The sequence below is a fragment of the Lithobates pipiens genome, unplaced genomic scaffold, assembly GCF_037356315.1.
Source record: "Lithobates pipiens isolate NorthernLeopardFrog02 unplaced genomic scaffold, aLitPip1_a1.2 Scaffold_13, whole genome shotgun sequence".
In the NCBI taxonomy this organism is placed as follows: domain Eukaryota; kingdom Metazoa; phylum Chordata; class Amphibia; order Anura; family Ranidae; genus Lithobates; species Lithobates pipiens.
In genome coordinates this window covers 537,289,694-537,296,384 of record NW_027507718.1, presented here as the reverse complement: position 1 = coordinate 537,296,384, position 6,691 = coordinate 537,289,694, and positions in this window count along the sequence as shown.

Below are 6,691 nucleotides of genomic sequence, written 5' to 3'. Positions count from 1 at the left end.
CTCTGGGGTATCCAAATGTAGCAGCGAGATGTAACAGTATGGAAACTGTTGCCTTAGTTGTTGGCTGAGTAACAGGAATGACCTCAGGCCACTTTGAATGGGCGTCCACTATGATCAAGAAGGTGTGTCCTCTGATTGGACCTGCAAAGTCCAAGTGTAGTCGAAACCAAGGAACCGTGGGCCAAGTCCAGGGCTGGACGCACCCTCGAGGAGGGTCTCTTGCAGTTTGTGCACATCCAGCACAAGCATTCACATATGTTGTGATATCCGAGTCTAAGTTTGGCCACCACACATAGCCTCGGGCCTTTTGTTTCATACGTGTGCCCCCCGGATGACCAGAATGTAGCAAGTCCAGAATGCGTCTCCGGAGGGTCTGTGGAATGATCACTCGGTCTCCCCATAAAACACAGTTACCAGCCACAGTTAATTCCATACGCCTACAGAAATAAGGTTCATAATCCTGTGTGACGGTTGCAGGCCAACCGGACCGTACCCAGGAGAGTATTGTTTTCAGAAAGGTATCCTTGGCTGTATGGGCTGCTATCTCCCCAGAAGACAAGAAGGACAGGCTGGTGTAACCACAACTCTTGACCGGTGGAGAGGAGTCCATTGACCTCCCTGTCAGTCGGGACATTGCGTCCGCATTAGCATTGGCATCATGACCGCCATACTGGATTTTATAACTGTACGCTCCCAAGAACAGGGCATAGCATTGGAGGCGGGCCGCAGTAGTCTGGGAGATGCCTTTGTCAGGGCTAAAGATCTGAAGGAGTGGTTTATGGTCTGTCAGTATGGTGAATTCCCTACCATACAGGTAAAGATGAAACTTCTTAATTGCCCATATCAGCGCAAGAGCCTCTTTGTCAATGTGTGAGTAATTGCTTTCTGCTTTTGTCAAAGACCTGGAGGCAAATGCCACTGGTTTTTCTAACCCATCTGGTAAGATGTGAGACAGTACAGCCCCCAGATCATAGGGTGAGGCATCACAAGCCAAGGTCAGAGGCTTCTGGAGGTCATAGTGAACAAGCATGCGTGACGCCAACAGCTTCCGCTTAGAGACTTCAAAAGCGCGTTGGCATGCAGCCGACCAGTCCCATCTGGAGTGTTTCTCCAAAAGCTTGTTCAACGGAAACAAGGTGTGTGCCAGATCTGGCAGAAATTTGTGGTAATAGTTCAGCAAGCCAAGGTATGATCGCAGCTGCTGGACATTGGTTGGGGCAGGAGCTTTGACTAAGGCATCAACCTTGGCTTCTGTGGTGTGTATACCGTCTGCATCCACAAGGTGGCCACAAAACTCCAATTTCGGCACCATGAATTGGCATTTTGCTAAGTTCACTTTCAGACCCTGCTCTTGGAGTCTTTCCAACACAAGCTCCACGTTTTGCTTGTGTTCCTGGTCCGTCCGTCCCGTGATGAACATGTCATCTAACAGGCACTGAGTGAAAGGAATGTCCGCCAAAATCTCATCCATCTTCCGTTGCCAAATGGCTGGGGCAGAGGCTACACCAAACACCATCCGATTGTACTCATACAGTCCCTTGTGGGTGTTGATGGTCAGAAACTTGCGGGAAGAAGGATGGACCTCAAACTGTAAATATGCTTGTTTGAGATCAAGCTTGGTGAACTTTTGACCCCCTGCAAGAGAGGAAAAAATGTCATCTACTCTGGGTAGAGGGTACTGGTCTATTTCCAGTTGAGAGTTCAGTGCCATGCGGAAATCGCCACAAATGCGCAAGTCCCCATTCGCTTTCTTCACTGGTACAACAGGTGATGCCCACTCGCTGTGCTCTACCTTTGAGATGACACCTTGTTCCTCCAGCCGACTTAGTTCTGCTTCCACTCCTGCTCGGAGTGCGAAAGGTACTGTGCGAGCTTTGAAGAATTTAGGCTGGGCGTTGGGTTTCAGCTTGAGTTTCACACAGTCATGCTTTATTTTCCCCAACTGGTCATCAAAGATCTTTGGGAACCGCTGCTTCAGGGACACCACCCATCCCTCATTATCTCCTAATGGAATTGTCACAGTGTTACAGGGATTTATAGCGATGTCTGGCATACCAAAGTGAGCAATCCAGTCTCTCCCAAAGAGAGGGGGTCCCCCATTCTCTAGTATATATAATGGCAGTCTCTTTGTCTGACCCTTGTACAATACCTGCACTTTTGCATAACCCAGTGGGTGGAGTATCTGCTTTGAGTATGTCTGCAGTTTGATTGGTGTTGGGCGGACAGTTGTTCGGGTCTGAAGTTGTCTCCATTGTTTCTGAGTGATAACTGAAACTGCTGCTCCTGTGTCCACATCCATCTTTAGTTTCTTTCCCTCAATGGTTACCTCTACAGTCATTGCAGAGGGTGCTGAATGCATATGATGTATGTCTAAGGCCGCGTACACACGCGCGGACTGTTCGCCCAACTTTGTCCGTCCAACAGTTTCGGCAAACAGTCCGCTCAAACTTAGCATGGACGGACATGGCCACACACGACGGACGAACAGTTTGCTGAAACCGTGCGCGATGACGTTTCGGCACGCACGACGGATCGAAAATTTCGACGTCCAATACACTGCAATGCAACCTTCCGACGTGGAAATCCTTTCTGAGCATGCGCGAGACTTAGCGGACAAGGTTGGGCGAACAGTCCGCCCGTGTGTACGCGGCCTTAACTGTGGAGCACTTCCTCATCCTCTGACTCAGATGATGATGTATATCTTCCCACCATATAGGTCTTTGTCTTGGGGTTCAGAGGTTGTTTATCTCGCACCTTCTTGCTCCGGCAAACTCATTTCAGATGTCCTGTTTTACCACAGTTATGACAGGTCTGATCCTTAAACCTGCAGACTTTGTGATCATGGTCTGTATTCCCACAACGGTAGCAAGCTGACCCCCGGCTTGGTGGAGGTCTGTATTCCCACAACGGTAGCAAGCTGACCCCCGGCTTGGTGGAGGTCTGTATTCCCACAGTGGTAGCAAGCTGACCCCCGGCTTGGTGGAGGTCTGTATTCCCACAACGGTAGCAAGCTGACCCCCGGCTTGGTGGAGGTCTGTATTCCCACAACGGTAGCAAGCTGACCCCCGGCTTGGTGGAGGTCTGTATTCCCACAATGGTAGCAAGCTGACCCCCGGCTTGGTGGAGGTCTGTATTCCCACAATGGTAGCAAGCTGACCCCCGGCTTGGTGGAGGTCTGCATTCCCACAACGGTAGCAAGCTGACCCCCGGCTTGGTGGAGGTCTGTATTCCCACAATGGTAGCAAGCTGACCCCCGGCTTGGTGGGGGTCTGTATCTCCAGTTTGTGACTGTGGGCTTGACTGCTGTTCTGAAAACTTCCTGTTTCACCTCTTCCCTTCTGCCCTGAGAGTTCAATTCCTCTGTATCTTTCACAGCCATTTCCATCATTGAAGCTATCTCAATTGCCTTTGCAAGGGTAAGGTCTTTCTCTGTTAACAGTCTCTTTTGGCTAGAGTCACAATTCAGTCCCATGACAAACTTATCTCTCAGTGCAGTAGGTAGGTACTCCCCAAAAGAACAGGTAGAGGCTAGTCTGCGAAGGGCGAGCACATAAGCTTTAATTTCTTCACCTGGCTGCTGCTGCCTCTGATAAAAACGAAATCTTTCTGCAATCTCTAGTGGTTTAGGCTGGAAGTGACCCTCTAACAGTGTCAGGAGCTCTGCCAATGTCTTAGTTGCTGGTTTTACAGGAAAAAGGAGATCCCTGAGAGTGTCATATGTCTGAGCACCGACCACTGTCACAAATACTGCTACTTGCCTTTCACCTGGGATGCCATTTGCACTGAAATACTGTTCCAGTCTCTGCACCCAGGAACTCCAGGATGTCTGTTCTCCATCAAATTTACTTAATGTCCCAATCAATGACATTTTCCTGCTGGGATCTGTGATTGCTTTTATCCAGGTAACAATCCACAATGTCTTTGTCTCTCTCTCAGACTGATAGACACTTTGTAAATCCCACCCTCGTCGCCACTGTTATATCCTCTGTGTTGTGAGAGACACAAGACTCTGGTCTGGAACAATGGAAGTTTATTTCCAGTACTCAGTGTACACTGCAACATGCATCTCAGGACAGTACATCTTATTAGGCTCTTACATGTGTCCAATAGTGATGTCCAGTTCATGAACGAATCGTTCTTTTGAACCGGTTCTTTTTAGTGAACTGGATGAATCGATTCTTTTCAGTGAACTGATTCGTTTGAAACAGTTCACTCTGCACTCAGTACATAGCAGAGCAGCAGAGCTGGCAGTGGTAATATGATCCTAGAGTGAGAGAGCTCCGCCCCTCCCTGCAACCAATCAGCTGACTCTAAGCACAGCGACACTCAGGAACTGGATACAAACTTAAAACAAGAGCCAGGAGTACACAGTACACCGAGTTAAAGAATCGAACAGTACACCGAGTTAAAGAATCGTACAAGTTACCGAGTTAAAGAATCGAACAGTACACCGAGTTAAAGAATCGTACAAGTTACCGAGTTAAAGAATCGAACAGTACACCGAGTTAAAGAATCGTACAAGTTACCGAGTTAACGAGTGAAAGAATCATATCAGTTTTTAGAACACAGTACACTAAAAGAACCATGAGTCACCACCAGTAGAGAACACTACACTAAATCAATGATCAGCTAGCAGTAGTACACTTACAGACTGCTTTATAGACAGAGAGGACAGAGTCAGGATAAGAAGATATCCTCATTCAGATTAATTATTTAACCCTTTAATATTTAGTTGGTTTATGCTAAAGAAGATATTCATGTTAAGAAGGACAGGAATGCCTTCTGGGACATGTGTCTAATTTAGTAGCTATATAACTGAATGAGAGAGCTGTCTAATTTTTATAACACAAAAATACATTTTATCCTGCTTTATGGTAATATTTTTCTGCGTTCTGGTCCTGAGATTTCTATGCCCCCTGGATCCTTAGATTATTATTTATTTTTTTTAATTCCTCCAACCATGACCATTTTTTAAATAGTGGTATAAAAAATAACACAGACAAAATAGGAAAAAAATCAACAGTTTTTAATAGAACAATATAAAACTATTTGAAAGTACTGGAATAATTACGATAAAAAAAAACATTTATTCACATGCAGATATCGGGGTTGGTGGGGATGGTTTTAGTTTTTATTTTATAAATTTTTCACTTAACAAGCCCCTATGTGATCGTTTGTTGAAGTGACAGGTTCTCTTTATTGCATATGGGGTCTGGTATATGATTATATGAGTATAGGATTGTGCTCAGTGACCTGGGTAGCAGGTGTTCTGTCAGATCAAGCGATCTATAGGAGCAGCCAATATTGCGACTTTCGGTGATGCACAAACAGTCGTGTAAATGAAAAGCATGTTTTTGTGTGTATTTTCTGCATTCTGATGGGCCAACTTCACAGGTAAGATTGCTAGCTATCAGATTTGTCCGTAGTCTTTACAGTGCATAATGAGGCTCCTTTTACACTTGTGTGACTTATCATGCAACTTGGGACTACAAAGTCGCATGACAAGTCGTACCCCAAGATTTCCAATGAGTACCGTTCATATCTGTGGGTCTTCCAGTCACAGCGACTTCAAAGTAGTTACTGCACTACTTTGGTACGATTTTGATGCGACTTGAGGCAGAGACCTCAAGATTACATAAGTATTCCTTCAAGTCACATCAAAATCGCATCAAAGTCACGGTAAAAATCGTGGCAAAAATTGCATGACTTTCAAGTCGCACAAGTGTGAAAGGAGCCTAACGATTGGATTTTACTACCGTGGACACTTCGCCTGCACGCGGAAGTAAAATACAATCATTTTTCCTGTGAATGCGCTGTAAAGAGAACGGAAAAATATGTCTAGCAATGTTAACTGTGTAGTTAGCCCATCATATGCACAAAAATCCGCTTTTCATTTTCACAGCTTTATGTGTCACCAAAATTGATGACGCGGCTGATCTGACAGAATAATAGGATTGTGCTACTAGCAAGGAACTAAATGCAAAAAAACCTCCCAGGACCTGCCAACCTTCTGAGAAGAATCATTCTTTTGATTCTAATCATTTAAGAAGGCTGAGTCAGAGCTTCAGTTCTCTTGCTTGTCAGTAGACTCAGCAAGTGAACCGAAGAACCGAAGAATCGGTTCATTGAATCCGTTCATTTCACTGAGTAGTTCGAAATGAACCGATTCAGTTAAAAGATCCGGACTTCCCATCACTAGTGCTCTCCACCGCTCTGAGCTCCGCCCTCCCCCTCAGCTATATATATCCGCTCAGGCCACGCCTACTGCTGACGTCACAGGCTAACGGCTCTAGCTGTGCACGCGTCAGTTGTAACAAAGCCACGTGATGACAGTGTGATATGTTCCCGCCTCACCCGCTCAGGCCACGCCCATCCCATGCACTGATCACGCCCCCTCCATACGCTGATCACGCCTACTCTTATCTGAGCCGTTATGTCCTTCTCTGCGGGAGTCACGTGATCTCACAGGAGGAGGGGGCAGGGAGCCGAGACAACAACATGGAGGACTGAGAGACACCCCGGATGTATGATAAATATGATTTATCCCCATTTCCTGGTGACAGATCCTCCTCATATATATATGTGTGTCCTATTCTCTGAAAACATGGGGGGAGGGGGGTCACTGGGACAGGAAGTGGCGTACCGTCGCCGCCATCTTTGTTCACCCCGCACGTGACCCCGCATATGTAGT